Consider the following 16,634-nt stretch of genomic DNA (forward strand, 5'->3'; position numbering starts at 1 on the left):
GAGGTCTTGTCCTGCCGTAATACTTGCATTGCGATGTGTAGGGGTACAATAATTTTATATAGTCTTAGCGGGCAAATTAAAAGACTTTCAAAAACCTTTAAGCATGTCGCTATATCGGCTTACAGAAGGGCGTGATTATTCGATCGAGCCCGTTTTTGGCGAGTTGTACTGAAGCTTGATCGTTTTGTATTACTTTAATTAATAATCTTTATTCGATCATCCTGTATCTCCAAAGCCCTGTACAATTAAGGCCACAGAAACAAGTTAATGGAGGCGTCTCTAGAGCTAAAGCGGCTGAGAAAGTCGTCTAACGATGTGCATATTCCATTGAGGTAGCTATATTAGCATAGTATGGAATCCGTATCTCGTGCATTCTTAAAGATGCTGTGGTCGAAATGATCGTGATCTACTGTTATCGCAAAAATAAAAGGTCCGCCTTTTCTATTGATGCATACAAGCTTAGGCCTTTTTCACCGGTCGTACTTTGAAACGGATTTAACTATGAGACCATTCAAATGTCATTTTATAGCGTGACATAGGATGAAAGAGAAAATCTGGTCAAGACGGTGATATGAGAATGTATACGTTATGTTATCTAACAACTTTTGATCGATGACATAGTAAATACGTTCATCTTGACAGATTAACAAATGTTATCCTGTCTAGTGTGGAATAAGACGATAGATAAAACTCAACGTAGCTGGGGAGCTGCATAGGCGAGCAATAAAGACCGCAATGTAAAGCCTGCTATGTGTAAGTAGCACGACAAGGCTTGACCTGCCAAGCCTGCGCCTGGTACCTATAATAAAGTCAACAAGAGTGTTGCTGTTGCGGTTTGAGATGAGATCTATCGTATGCCGAAGTTTGCTTACTGCACTAATTGCAACGGAAGGCCTAAGCGGTTCACAGTTAATGAGATGTTTGCCTATTTTTGAGCCGTTAGCAAACAGTCATCCGACGTGGTGGCGCCGGTCAAGAAAAGCCGAGACGGGAATCGCTTTCACTAAAAAATTCACTGCACCCCAGTATGCATTTTCGATGCCAGATGGCGGCCAATAAAAATGAATAAATAACTGCAAAAAGCTCCTGTTGATTTACACAAGAAGGTTCGTTGCATTAATCAACAATAGATGATAAATTTAATACACATCACTCACTAAATATAGCAGGTTCAAAGGTAAAGACTCTTGCCATCTAGTTGGCTAACTTAATTAGATAAGGTAAGTTAGCATGCGTTACAGTTAGCATCGAAACCAATACATTCACCTGATCAACGATGTATTTAGTAGTCTATACGATATTGGGGTAACTAAAGTATTTGCTTAGATTTATTAGTATCGGGAAACCAGTTTTGACAAAATCACAGAGAAGATAGCTCTGACCCATGCCAGCCGAAAAATGCGGCCGCGGTTTCAGTATCGCGCTTCTGTTCAGACTGAACTCAAGTGCGATTATGAAGAAGACTGAGAAGGTCTAGCTGAGTGCATAGTCGAAAGTGAAATGGGAAGTCTTGTCTAAGTGTTTTGATCCTGAAACCTTCATCGGTGCCACCGCTGCACTACCGCCGCATTGAGGAAATGACTACTTATTGGCCAAAAAATGTATTTTCGATTCAGCAAGCCGTTAGAGAACCTACCTGCGCCTGCCAACGCATTTGGTGTATGAGATGAAGTAAAAAAAAAAGAGACTTTATCACAGCGGCCACGTGAAACGTATCGCTAATTGATACACCCACTGATAGTAGTCAACGAAGAAGTACTGCTTTCGTGCTAGATCTGTAGTCATAGTACACCATCGTACCGAAGAAACAAGTTATTCGCTAGGCTGACATCGTTCCGCGTTGTTTTGAGATAGTCAATTAGCAATACTCAACTCTTAAACGCAAATCCTTCGTGGAAATGGTTCACCTGCTCTCTTGTACTTGATCAACATTTCATGCGTCTCATTTTTACTATGCTATTTATTCCTCACCTGCTGACAAGTTGCCGCTTATTTATTGTTGTCACATCGGCACCGAGTGTTAAGCTCAGTAGTAGTATTGGCAGTTGGATTTGTGTGAATAGGTTCGTTTATTTGGAGCTCTCACATTTACTTTATAGTAGGTATTATTTTTAGCTGAACATAAATTCAAATTGAATTTGCGCGCTAGAATTCTAACTATGTTGTGTCAGAACCCTGTTTTGAACACTGTCTGCTTCGAAAATTTTTCTGTCATGATTAAGTACGAAGGACAAGATGGTATAGAGAGAAGCAGATGACGCCAAACGGGCGCATTTCTTCGAAATTTGTTGTTCACTTAGCACGAAATAGTGAGAAGGTAAACTGAAGGTCAGCAGAGAATGGCAAGCAGGCCGTGATAGATAGATCGGGAAACGGTCGAGGAGTCGTTTGGAGTACAAATTTGAAGGGCACTGTCATAAACGATACGTATCTAGCTATTTTCAAAAGAGGTTTATATCTACTTCCCATCCAAGACCTATAGATAGATACCTAATTTCCAAGGATTTATCACCGTAACGTGTAACTCCGGTTTGCGTTTTCCTATTGCAGGACCATCCGAAATTACACTGTCTTCTGCTTCTGAGTTCTGATCTACATTTGTTTTAATACGATTTCGTGTCCAGAAGAATAGGCATACATTGCTGCTACGTACAGATAGATAACCAGATTCTAGCCTTGATTTCAAAGTGCGCGCGTCCCAACTGGAATCGGTGCGTTCAGCGAACGGCGAAAGTAGGTAGACAGAGGAAATGCGAAAGGCTTGTGAGGGTCCGAACGACCAAATTTCATAGGACACTATGTACATTTCCGGGTAGGGCAGGAAGCCGTGACTCCGTGTTTGCGAGCGGCAATTTCTCAACGGCGATATTTAAGTAGAAACTAGAAGAGGAGAACGAGCAGGAAAAGGGCATGCAGCTGCTAGCCTTTTTGCCTCAGGCTATCCGACGGCGGCCCCTAGTGGTATAATGTATATGACCAGCGCTTTTGATGGTGTCTAGTGAAGCAGAGAATAATGTGACAGGAAAGATTTTTCGCGTCTTCTACTTTTCTTTTTCTTGCCAATTTAGTAGATCCTGTTTGTTTCTATCCAGCGTGTAACCATCTTGCACAGGCACATATATAGGGAAGCTGAATATTCTAATTAATATAATTAAACAGAATATGTTATATATGTAATGTTTAACTTCGGAGTGAAATCTGACCGCTTTCCAAAATGAATCAACCGCGAAATTTAAAAAAATAAAACATGTAACTAATTTTTCAGTGTTATTGCTGTGCTCTTCGAGAGCCCTCCTTGAAACCATTGAGTCAATTGTAAATATTATAGTTGGTGGGTGCTGAAAATGATAGATAAAGCTGATTTAAACATAGGAATTGATGAATAAATCATAGATTTGCCTGCTAATAGTTCGAACGTTTTTGCATATTACTAATACCTCTCGGCACTGGTACCCCTACGAGAAGCTGCAAGAGGAATTTTCAAATCTAAAAGAATTTTATCTTAGTTTCAAATTAGACCAGCGTATAATTATGTATGAGGTCGTGTGACCCAGTACGCGTGACTTATTGTGTAATTAAATATATTGGAGCTCTTTAATATATGTGAAAAAAATCCAGCCATCAGATTATGGGGCTAAGGGACAGAAAAGTAACTGAGAGGTTGCTTAAGCTCCAGCCCTTACGAAGATATACGAAACGAGTGATTTTAAGAGACGGGCGATTGTCTTCAGTACCTCCTCGGGTACGCAACTTCATCATGACTCAGAATTTATTATAAGAGTGTGCTACAGATTTTAACTATATTTTGTTCTTTTAATTCAGATAGAAGAATGACTAATGGCTTGCATACGGTGCAACAGTGTTTAGGCATGCGTTCAATCAAATCTTCAAGATGCAAGGTGGATACAATCAATTTTGCTGATGTTACTTATCTACTTATTTTATTTCAGTTTATTTAAATGTTATTTATTTACTTAAGCTTGTTAACGTGTAACTACAGTCCAGGCATGTTGCAAAATAGAACGATTTTCTAATGTTCAAGCTTGGGCTTACAGAATATGGCTAGTGCAAAATTACTCTTTTTAAAGGCAGGACACGATACACGGCTCGAAAAGATGAGCGTCTGTGACTATAATTACCAATATAGGGTTTATATGTAACAACAACCGTAGATAAATGGCATAACAAAATATACAAAAATTCATAACGTCACACGGCCTGATTGTATGATTCGAACAAATACTAGCCATTTCGTCTTTGCTACTAAATATTATATTTATGATGGGCCGTAGCTCTAAAAAGACCCATACTTACTATATTAGTCTATATATTTGCTACTTGTGCTGCATAACAAGGTAGCTTTTTGATATTGCAGGCTACCCTGCATCTACTAATATCTACATTTAAACGTATTACCTGCCGTTTGCAGCTCTTAATATTGATCACGTTATACGTGGCAACGATAACAGGGAAATTATACTGCGGTTAGATGGTACCTAGCAGTGTTTTAGAGGCAAGCGGCTGTGACGTATACACTCAAACGTTTACAAGGCTGCTTCCCGCTCTCTGGGATCGGGGAGAGTAGCTTCGGACTGGAATAAGTGACGAATGATCATCGAGTCGATGACAATGGTTCCATTTCCCTTTGGTTTTTGCTCCAGTCAAGGCCGTACGGTGTGTGGCGGAGTCAAGTACAGGTTTTGGTAAAGATGAGACGCCCTTCGATATACGTTGACGTCTCTATTTTTCGTAATTTCTTTCGTTGTTTCGCTACTATGTTTCATTCTGACCGACAAGCGACAACCGTTTTGTCAAATGATAAGCTCGCACTTATACCGCTGATTACCCACTCCACGGATAGTTGTACGACAATTTATAAAAGACAGTCTCCGATATCGATCAAGAACCGAGTTCCTATTTTTCTTACTTTCGTCTTCTTTTTTATTTGATAGAGATACACTAGGCAAGGCAAAAGCGAATTCGGGTATTTCCCGTTCTCTGTTTAGACCACCGTTAGATGCCATTACAGAGAACGTCTTACAAGAAGGCCCTCACATTAGTAGAACGTATTTTCAGATCGCGCTATTTGTCACAAAAAGTGTAGAAATGACCCTTAAAGGTCTTTGAAACACAAGAAAGAGGCTCAAAGCTTAGATGGACTCGTGATCAGAGGCTCAGCTGAATAAGGAGCGCGTGGCTACACGCGAGAAACAGAAGGAGAAACGGCGACGGGGTAATGGGATAACTAGGCGCAAACGGGAAAAACTGGGAAGAACGGACAGCAAGACTGCTAAAGGCTCTGGCAGTGATGTGTGGCAGAATTGGATGTTCTTTAGGCATCTGGTTGGCATCTGATTTTAGGCATTCGTCTACAAGATACCATCAAGGGTCTTCAATCCTCTAACGTGGTCAGTCAGATGAACTTTTGCTCTTCTGATATTTCCGTTTGGCCGCCGTACATAATAAAACAGTTGTAACGCACGACAAGGCTAAAGTATTGCGTTTTCTATGTTTATTAAAATACTCGAATATATTTCTACTGCTCAGTCATATCGGCCATGTAATGTGTGTCATCGGCAGAGCTTGAGCCGTATTTACTAAAATATTTACGCGTGCTCACAAAGCTTGACCCAGAAGGGCAGAGTTAGCGACAAAGTCAAGAGTCGCCGCCATGGTTTTGTACGGCTCTTCACTGCTTCGGAACAGATCTGTGCGCTGGAAGTTTCATTTTCATAAAATGTCACTGCATTTTTCAATGTCTACCATCAGGAATTATTTACAACGCATAAAACAAGGACAATTAAGTTGTTACCCATTTATTTATTACGGAACAGTTAACGCACTAGCAAACCTCACTAGATTCATCTATTGTTTAAATGGTAACTCCAGTTCCCCAAATACTTTACCTGCTAATAATCAACTATTGGGGATTATTGTTATCAAAAATAAGTTCGCAGTGAGTATGCAGGTTGAGCATAAGCCTGATTTTAGTCAGACCTACGTAGAACTTTATGAGCGTCTCTCATTTTCGGGCGAAGTAATTTTTATTTACATGACAAACTTCAACCTTCTGTAAGTAAACCAACAGATGTGAGAACCTGATCCAGGCACACATACCATTTATATGGCTCTAGTTATTAAAAAGCATCGAATGTTTCTAGCCTTTACAATCGTCACGAAAATGTCGAAGCTCTGCCTGATTAAAAGAATTGACAGAACACTAAGAAACTGAGAAACGGCAATGTAGCAAAGTGTTTTTCAGCAACAAATATTTACCATAGATCACCGTCTATGGTAATGTGTAGCTAAGTTCCACACGCCATATATTTCTAGGGGCAGGAGGTCGAAGCGCCAGGTCAGTATAGGTGCCAGATGTTAACACATTGTGCACGTTCCGTAGACTCGCAATTATACTTTTTAAAAATAGAAAAAAATGTAAAATGTTAATTCATATTTCTTCGAACCATTATAGAGCACATTTCCATTGGCTATATTGACATCATTAGGGTTAAAATACGAAGCGCCACGCGGCTATTTAGCAGTCTTTAAAACAACAATGATAGTGAAGACTGGCCCACTCAAATGAAACGCTGAAGATCAGTTAGAAGAAGAAGCGGTCTTTGTACTAATCTTATTATTATAGATATGCACTCCAGATTTCTTAGTAACCCCATATCTGAACGTTACCTATGATGAATTTTGCGAAAATACTTCGGTGCGATTATCGAATCAGTCTCTGATATATTGAGGATATGGTGAACCGGTACGCGGAGAGACTTGGTTTGGCATTTTTGCTCTAATAGGTATTCGTATGTTCTAGAAATTTCAATTGCCCTCGCTTTAACATTCTCTATTATATTCCCTAGCTTTTTGCGTTATCTCCGCAGGATCGTGGTTTATGATCGCAGCAGTGACTGTAGCTGCTTTTTTCGCTTTCATGGAAAAGCCAACGAGGGGCCAATCGCCGAACGCCTAAGTAGATTCTTTTCGTCACAAGATAACACAAGCATCGATAATCTTTATATAGGGCAGTATGTCTGCTTTAGTCGATCGCGGTAGTTTTGCGGCCGGCGAGATGTGTCTACCGTGACGCAGTCAGCATGCCACGGCAGAAGAGAAAAAATGACAGTGAGCAAAAGAAAGGCCGGATGAAACGCGCTTATATTAGCCAGCGTTCGACAGGCAAACGATGCGGCTGCAACGGCAGCTATTCGGGCAAGAAGCCTTTTTAAGGCTTTTCCTGTCTTTTTTTTTGTCTGTCGCAGTTCTTGTACGGGCATCAATGGCAGGTCCCTTTCGTCCTCAACGGGTTCTAGCTGGTTGCTGCTGTTTTCCTTTTTCGGTAGCTCACGCGCGTACATGTCCAGTCGACGCTCGACCCTAGCAGCTAAGCGGCTGAAGAAATGCGCGAAGAAACACCACATAGGCGTCAAGGACACACGATGTGAGAGAGGCGCGACGTCATTTCATAGACGAACCGTGCCTGTCAAATGGCAAAATCCGCAGCCGTCTCGTCCGTGCTGGTAGGCGATCTTCGATAGGGGAGAAATCAACAAAGGCGAAAACAAACTGGATTATACAACGTTGTTTTAGTTTACTCAAAGGGTCCTCTCAGTTGCTGGTGGCGTTGCTGTACCATCGACTACCGTCATCATTTTTCTATCTTACTACGCTTACCATAAAAGAGTTCAACTCAGGCCGTTGCTGTGATCTTCTTTGCGTTTTTCTATTGGTTAAAGCTCTCGCGCAAAGGACATCCACCTACTTCTCTAGGACCTAATGAGAAGCACTGAGTTCGAAGCGGGATCTAGTCAGCTACTAACAAAGCTAGTGCAAGCAAGATGGAACCTAAATTAGTGATATGAAGAGTCAAAAACAAACAACAAAGGTTCCGTATGGATCACTCGACTAGGTCTTACGAGGCCGATACAGATGAGTAACTGGTTAGGTAAAGCGAAATAGAATTAGGGGTTGTTTCTCAGAACCGCAGTGTATAGAACTAGTCGTGTATGGCCATCAGCATTAAGTAGGATCTGGGGGAAGAGACTTAGGCACTCATGTATCTCGAATACCTAGCCGTTAATTTACAATACTTATTTAGAGCTCTACAACTTCACCGCGTGCTACACGAACTCTCAAGTTACATTTCATGACAATATGATAATAATTTTAATAGTAACTTCACTATACTTCCTACACTACTATATCAATAAACACAATATATATTGGTCTTTCTGTAATATTCATATATGTAACATATACATACACAATACCGTAGTTAGGTGACGACCTAGTAAAGATAAAACATGCAGGACTGCATGTGCACGAGTTGGCCACACGTTGATTTCATCGTAAGGTGCAGTATATAAATAATTAGACAAACCTAATTGAGCTACCCCAGCATAATAATATGGTATTACTACTTATAACTTAGATTGATCTGTTGTTAACTGGCCGTTATAACCACCTACATTACCGCAGAATAAGATACATCTAGCTGCTATAGCAAAAGCTCCACTAACAATACATTGGTACTATGTAGAGAGTTAGACTGCCAGCACACCGATATATGTATTGCCTATAAACGATACGCCAAACTGTATAGGATAGGCCTAGCTACCGTTTGACCTATTGATACTTAATAAATATCACACATATGGCCAGTGGTTTACAGAACTTCTATGTCCATGCTATAACTAAACATAATTTTCGGTTAGACAAGCCCACTATCAATGCATGATAGGAAGCATACGCAATGCATGATTAAATACACGAGAGCGTGAGAGCAACTAGTTGTAAAAATGCCGTAAACAAAAGAATATACCTGAAATTATGCCCGCCCAAACAAAAGCACTATGTCTCCAGCAAGAATATTGCTGTGGATAAATTTCAGCCCTGCGTAAAATACACTTCGGAAAACTTTTGTTAACCCTGGGTGATAGGCGTTAGGCACAAAAGAAAAACATAGCCTCTTTATGTTAAATAGGTGTGCACAACTAAGTTGAAATCAAAGGCAAAAACGGCAGAAAGAATGATTCGAACCGTTTCTGGGATGACCCAGCCATATATATACGCATATAAACGCTTCTGCGCCTCGAGTATGACATACATGTGTTGACTGATCCGAAGGCGTCCGCATTGATGAGCGGCGTTTACGTGCCTGATATCGTTATAGAGAATGATCAGGTGTCACAAAGATGTATAACGCATGACTATTAAGGTTGTCAGCGGGACCGTGCCTTTAGTTAACTACGAGTTTTAAGCAACTGATCGGATGAAATCGTCTGCTAGCTAGTGTATTGGTTGGTACCTTCCAACACACTCCTGTCACCCTCGTTCAGGTTAATGCTTTCTATGACGTTGTCCTTATCATTAGGCTTTTATAAAACAATTTAATAATATGACCAACTACTCAAAGGATACAGCCAGTTCAAATAAACTATTATCATGGAGGTACGCAAAAGGGGGCACAACATACGCTGCCATATGTCTCACGACTTTATTTATAAAGACGTACACGGTAGGGGAGAATATAATACTTCCTCAGAATTAAAATGTGTCATTATGCATAGAGATAGGAGAATTATAGGCAGCCTGGTCGAGAATATCGTCCCAAGTGTAAAATCGTTTAAGTGGCCTTTCGAGAATCGGTGGCGTTTTCAGATCAATCGTGGTACCTTGCTAAATGATCAAAAGTACCTGTAATATTATAATAGGTAGAATTAAAGTATTCGTCGCCGGTAAGAATTGTGGGCATTTCCCGGAAAGTTGATAAAAAATAAAGTTTTCAATATAATGTATCAGTTTTATCTTTATCAAGTCACAAATAAATAGAATTGAATAGTAAAAAATAGAACTTACCATGATGAGCTTTATTAGCGTACAGTCGTGAAGTTAATCCTTAAAAATAACCGTCATATCATGCACTATCAAGAATCATACCAACGCATACATCGTACACATGGCGAAAGTAATTTCGATCGGGTTCCACTCGAGGTATCAAGGCGTAGTAGTTGCGTACATAGTGAGCGTCCATATCTACGGAACAACACGACATAGAACGATCCATCTCGCAATCAAAAGGCCGTCTGCGCCATTAATACAACAGGGCACATTGATAGCAGCGTTACAAACAAGACATCGCACAATATCACTTTGTATCTACGTATGTATATATATGTTTTTTTTTAAACGCATATGTACGCATCAAAGCAGTACGCTAAGGAAGTGCGGCAAAAAACTGCAAGTAGTAAATCAATCGTAGTGTTCTGTCTAAGCGAAAATTCTACGACAACTTCGCTTACAAATCACAGGCTGAAAATGAAAGAGCCGATAATTTCAGATCCGATTAGTTTCTCTATAGACTCAATATATAAGTTGATGTAACAAATGACGCATAGATCGACATTAGTTCTGTATCTATATAGGGTTATCTTTAATGTTTACATCTATTACTCTAGCGGAAAAGAAGGACTACACTGCCAAGTAGGATGTGAATAGATATATAAAAATTGCGTTCTTTTAATCTATTTTTACCCACATATAATTTACTTTATAAAGAACTGACGAGTTGAACAAGTCTCTAGTTAATTCAAGCGGAAAATATGAGAGAGCGGTTGTCGCATACGCTGTAAAAAAAAATATTGTAAAATATGCACTGTACATCGGACAATGGAATCACTACAACGGAACTGAAGACGTTTAAATGAAAATGCCTCACAGATCTTTCTAATAATTTTTTTTTATGTACAAAGCCATTGCTTAAGGTGCAGCCTCTAATGTGGAAGAAAGTATAAGGCGCTCTTAAAGGACTGACTAACAAACGTGGTATTGGGGTTCTCAAGTATTTCAAAAGCGTATTGTATTTGTAAAACGTGTCATGTATTTGGATGATTTAAACAAAAAATAAACGTATTTCAAGCGTAAATTGTGACCTTAGAGTTCCGCTTTATGGAGAAAATTTGAGTTGGCTTCGTAGTTTTAAAAACGGTAGTAATTAAAACAGTTTTGGCGGCGCCAATCCGAGCGCAGCGGGCTTGGCTGGAATTTATATTCGCGTACTTAAATTTAAAAAAACGGACTATTTAATAATTATCCTGTATATTTTGCACAAATTCCGATTAACCTGCTGCCAAAGGTATAAAATGGTACAAATACACTTTCCTAAAACTAGAATAAGTAATACTATGAGATAATGCATCAATAGAATAGAATAGAAGGTTCGCTTACGGAACGTCGTATCACACATACACACATTGTCCACGCATTAGAAATTAGCTGTTAGTTAGTTATTACCTTTTTACGATGTGTTACTCTGATAGATGGCAGATGTTATTTTATTTGTTTTTACAAAGTTCATATTAGAAACCCGTTTTTCTGTTCTGGTTTGAGAGGTCCAGCAAGTAATTATCACCACTGTTTTCATGTCGATGCTCAATTCGATTTCTTCAGATGTTCGAAATAGTTTCTACCGGATCAGACAGTATCGGTAAAAGTGTTGTTAGGCTTAATTTCTCGGTGTAGCTATTGCATTACTGAGTAACAAGCTCTCAACAAGGATCAAATTGTTCTCTTTCACCTTTGCGATCAAATGTGATTTTTAATAAAAAGATCCTTGAGGTATAAATGAAACGAAGGTAAATTGTTCAGGGTAGTCGTTATCCTTCGTAACATTTCCCTATGTACGCTAAAACAAAGAGTCATAAATTAGAAAATTGTCCCACGGATATCACGATCGTCCTTCTGCAAAGCCTCGATGTCCACACTGACCAGTAACCAACTACGAAAACAATACACCAGAAGCGTGCCGTTACTTGTTAGGCAGGGAAGCACTCTCTTTTCTTATAATATCGACACCTATACGCTCATCGAGCTAAATCAACAAGAAAGCTTGTTCACTACTTCGAACGCTTGCGTACACCGAACACCGGACACATTGTATACAATTGCCATCGCTCGTAATGCCCTGTGGGCGAGTCAGCCTCCCTCAACAGTCTTAAATTTGAATAATAACAACAACTGTCTATGCTAGTTCGACCTTGGCCTTGGAAGACTTAAATACTTGTAGTGCTTGTAGTACTTGTAGTACGTAAACTTACTGACATTGGCACACTTTATACAGGTAAATAAGCGGATTACCCAAGAGTGGATTGCATGTCAATATGGACTTCCGCAGGCACACGTAATACCGCATAAGGTGTACGTGACAACTTTGTATCATGTCAGGGGCTTCCTAGCGTGTCACTCTGCGCCCGCGTATTGTTGTTGACAATCTACAATGATCGTTTATAACAGTGGTCACAATATTTATGAAATGAAACCTGACAAACAAAACGACTGATTAATCTGAAGATATTCAATAAATAGTTCCTTCAATACGATGTGATTCGTCATGAAGTATATGGCAAGGTGTAGGATCCGTCATTCGACGGTGGACAATGACCACTGCTGGCGATAATGGGAAGAATGATGGTACATTGGAAGCAGTCCGACTATTACAGCTCGGGCTCTCATATTTAATTTATGTTGTGTTTGCTATTATGTAAAAAAAAAGTAGCAACAATAAAAGAGTCAGTCACCAAGATTAAGGATTACAGGAATTGTAGCTTAGTGTAACTTATGGAAAGGCTTACAACTTATTTGTCGATTCGACAAACTCAATGTTTAAGTTTACTTAGATTGTCTAAAAACGATCGAACTAAATCGGCATGATGATATAATGTTTAGTGTGTACTTGATGGTGACAACACCTCATGTTCGACAAAAGCTCACTCAAAACGCAGCGAGTCTTGACAAAGTAAGAACAAAAGAACAAGACAAAAAAAACAAGTTATATAAAGGAATATAAAATTGCAAAACGTTGTAAATAAGACTGTGACATTACATTTCAGTTCTCCTAGTAATCAGTAACCAGGATGTGTATACGTAGTAATAAAATGTCATAGTCATTTGATTTTTTGACATTACCACCAACCTTTACAATTTTTAGCGCTTGCTTAAAATAGATATTGTAGGAAATGCTGGAAAGTGCTAGCTATAGAAGCCCATTGTTTTTCTAAACCTAGAAAATTGATTTATGATTAACCCTGCACCTGTAGTAAAGACTGACCTTCTAATTGTTTTACTTATTATTATTACTATTATTATCATCATCTCTGCAGTCCAATGAGTTTGGTTCGATGACTAATATTTTTTTAGGAAGCAAAGGATTAAATAATATTATGATGTTGCGCCAAGGAAAAATGGAATTCACCTGAATCGTTGCTGAGTCCAGTTTCATATCCACAAACATGTCCTGTGCAGTCTTCAGGCGAAGGCTTCGTTTAAGGTTGAACAAGCAATGAGCCTGCACTGCAGCCACAAACCCTCTCTAACAGCTATCTAGTGTCGTCCATCTACTTTACTTCTGTCGACTTCAGTCCCATCCTATTTCACCAATGAGTAACCACACTGGCCTATTTACAGGTAGCCAGCTGTAGCGTATTCCTGAACATCGTTTATGCATTTGTTCGATGTCATTGCTGCGTTCGTGTGACACTCAAATATCTGTTTAGCTTAATTTGAGTCTATTTATATGGATGGCTAGTCCACTGCACGCGCCAACGCTGTTGTTACCGCATTCATAGGGGAAGCGCATAACCTCCGTGGAAAGTGACGTGAGGTAAAGGGGGCATTTGATGCTGCTGCTGCTTTCGCCGTTGCTGTCCTACAAGTGCACTCTGTTACCTCCTCCTTATAGGGTTCGATGTTTTGAGAACGTGGCGTGGGCCAGGCCTCTGGGGGTAAGGGAACGCGTGGTAAAAGAATTAACGGTCTGCGACTGAGGGTAGTGCAGAGGAAAGAGGCCACCCCAAATAGAAGTAAGAACTATTTGTTTGCACTAACGTAGCAACGTGGTAGGCCATTGCCGGCATCAATCCAACTTCGCTAGGCACAAGTTGTATTTCTGCTGGTATTCGAATGGGGTGCCGTATTTCGGCCCTGCAAATCTTTTCGAATTGAAGACGACCAAAGGCAAGCGCGGAAAAAAAGGAGAAAGGGGCGATTTTTAAGTGCCCCGTCAATTTTTGATAAGTCATTTCCTTTTTACCACTTTTTCTTCTATTCGACAGAGGCCTCTATCAACTATTATGTTATTTTACGGTGCTCATAGACCTGCGGCTGAGGTGATATGGCTACAAATATTCACAGAATCAAATATGTGGCTTTGATTGTTAGTTGGAAAAATAGTACTGAAAATGTTCGTATTCAAAGTAACATATTCGTTATAGATTTGCCATTGATAAATAACACAAGAAGGTTGATCCAAGGATAAAACTGTACATGAAGTAGAGATAGGGTTAGGATACAATAACTTCTGATCATATTGAGAATGAAAATGAGATAGAAGTGCTGAGTCGGCACTGGATCCTTAATACTGCAATGGATGTCGTGGACGTATGGTGAGGCTGCTGGTGCTATGGGCGTGGTGCTTCAGTGTCCGCCCCTAAGACGTGGTCCAGATAGTTTCAGTTTACGTGATTGGAAACTACCTTAAGGATGAAATCTAAAAAAAGATTCTACCCAGCATAAAGGGCCATGAGACATTGAGATATGATGCTTGCAGTTACGCCTTTCTTCCTTATACAGCTTTTGACCTTAGATTTTCTAAAGATCCTACTATTTACCATTACCAACTTTATGCTCTAACATAAGTAACTGCAATTGAATCTGTGTATAGTGGAGCTGCTTAAAACCCGAGAAAGGGAATCTAATGCAAAGATCTGTTTTACACTCGATAGCATTTCCACCAAACAGAGATGGCCTTTCATCTAGAAAAGGACAACGAACGTTAATTTGAATGCCGGTAACGATAAAGTTAGAAGTTTATGGGCTATAAAAAATTGAAATAATAGGATAATAAATTTACTTGCCAACTTAACGCAAGTTGTCCTGTTGCAGATTACTAGATCAAAAAATTAACCAGGACCATAACATATTTCGTTTTAACTAAGTTATTATTAAGTGCATATTAGATCATTTTCGAAATTATTTAGTGGGACAAAAACCTATATCGTTATTCAACCTTTAAACCATATAAGGCGAAAAAATTATATTTTGTTGCACAGAAGATGTATCCTCTTTTATTGATTTCAGCGCTTTAAGAAGCTCTCAATAGCTATGCATTACCTAATTTTATCATGGTGGAACGAAACGATGGTAAGCTACGCAGCGCGATCCATCAGCCTTTCAAGTCAGATCTAGGGAATACGGGTGTTTGTGCCATCGCTCGATTCTGTCTCTATAAGTTCGTGTATGTTTGGTGTGCGTGTGCTATTGACTTTGGGTCGTACATTAACAAAGTTTCTTAGGAGTTCAATATAGATGGTGGGCATCATGAACTAATAATATATGTTTGGCCTATGCCAGCGTTGAATCCCAGGCCGGTTTTTTGATGGTAATGATTGCACAAATTGTTCTTGAAGTACGGCACGCGTCTCCATCTCTATCCTGAGCCCAGTTTACGTTCAACTCATTTTTTATTGTTCTGATCTTCGTTATTTTTGCCACAGTTCCATAGCACGTGCTTCGAGAAATTTCAGACGGGCCATACTCTGATTAGTTGAAAAACACGAACGATTCTTGTTCTTCGTTTTGAAGTTCCTTTGAATCAGTAATGACCTGTCGGTCCCTAGAAGGTTTTTACCGAGTCTTCTTTTCAATATTCTTTGATGGACTCCCACATTTAATAAACAGAAACCTAATAATTAAGCGTTAACTTCAAATACTAAACAATACTATTGCCTCGAAACTCGTTATGCTCTGGGAATACTGAATTAATACAAAGTCGCTCTCTCAAGATCTTTTATGCTAATGGTACATAGTTTAAAAATTCAACAACTTTTGATAAGCTAATAATTTATTCATCCCATCCTTTTATTACTTTAAAACTGGGAGAACTAATACAGATTGATGTTCAACGTCGTGCGAAGTCTCAAACGATTGTATAATCAAAGGTACCACTGTCAAGTAATGCGGTACATTTGTGCGTCAGAAGGTATCCGCCTCATTTTTATAACTCCTTCTGATGCTCTGAGCATTTTCGTATACTGATTAATAAGCCAAGAACCTTCGTTCGTGCACAAGACCCTACCGATTGCATCGCGGTGTCCGCTACGAGCTCACCATAGCCAAGTCAAAGTCGCAACTCACCAGGTCCAATTATACACTGGTTGTTTGGTACGTGACAGGACGTGTGAACTTGTAGCGTCAAGGAGCTGGAACAGCTTCCCGCAGTCCTTGTGTATAATACTACGTTATGAATCTTTGATGAATGAAGGAAGTGCTTTTTCCGTAGCTCCCAACGAGATGACATTCAATGTTTCTTTAAAGTTAATGCCCGCACACTATGCTGTCATATTGGACTTGATCTGGAAGGAAAAGATCAGGAAGTTGTTGCTGCACAGTATATTTCTGTTGCTGACCTGTCTAATCGGTACAGAAACACGTATTGCGCCGGGCGCGTCCGGCTGTGAACTGTAAACAGAAAAACAATTAACTTTGGTTCTCCGATTGTAGTGTATCTGCAGAAGAAGGGACAGGTGACAGCGTGCATGAAGGCTCGCTCAAAAAAGGTGTTAGGATAGAAATTATTG

The 16,634-nt window shown here is 39.7% G+C and overlaps 3 long non-coding RNA genes across 9 annotated transcripts in view; 2 read left to right on the forward strand and 1 right to left on the reverse strand.

The window, feature by feature from the left end:
- Positions 1-16,634, forward strand: part of LOC111270636 (uncharacterized) — a 77,250-nt gene that overhangs the window by 24,613 nt on the left and 36,003 nt on the right. Inside the window, exon 3 of one of the 7 annotated variants that reach the window (XR_015315007.1) lies at positions 2,551-3,394. The exons of the other annotated variants lie outside the window; for them this stretch is intronic. This is a non-coding gene — a long non-coding RNA (uncharacterized LOC111270636). Of the gene's footprint in view, positions 1-2,550; positions 3,395-16,634 lie in introns of those variants that run through there. 7 annotated transcript variants of the gene reach the window in all.
- Positions 5,423-12,960, forward strand: LOC147753855 (uncharacterized). The gene is made up of 2 exons (XR_015315019.1): positions 5,423-7,888; positions 12,122-12,960. It is a non-coding gene; the product is annotated as an uncharacterized LOC147753855 (long non-coding RNA).
- Positions 9,476-12,111, reverse strand: LOC111270639 (uncharacterized). The gene is made up of 2 exons (XR_002686382.2): positions 9,862-12,111; positions 9,476-9,699 (listed from the first exon to the last, which is right to left on the reverse strand). It is a non-coding gene; the product is annotated as an uncharacterized LOC111270639 (long non-coding RNA).

The sequence above is a fragment of the Varroa jacobsoni genome, unplaced genomic scaffold, assembly GCF_002532875.2.
Source record: "Varroa jacobsoni isolate VJ856 unplaced genomic scaffold, vjacob_1.0 scaffold_163, whole genome shotgun sequence".
NCBI classification, from domain to species: Eukaryota; Metazoa; Arthropoda; class Arachnida; order Mesostigmata; family Varroidae; genus Varroa; species Varroa jacobsoni.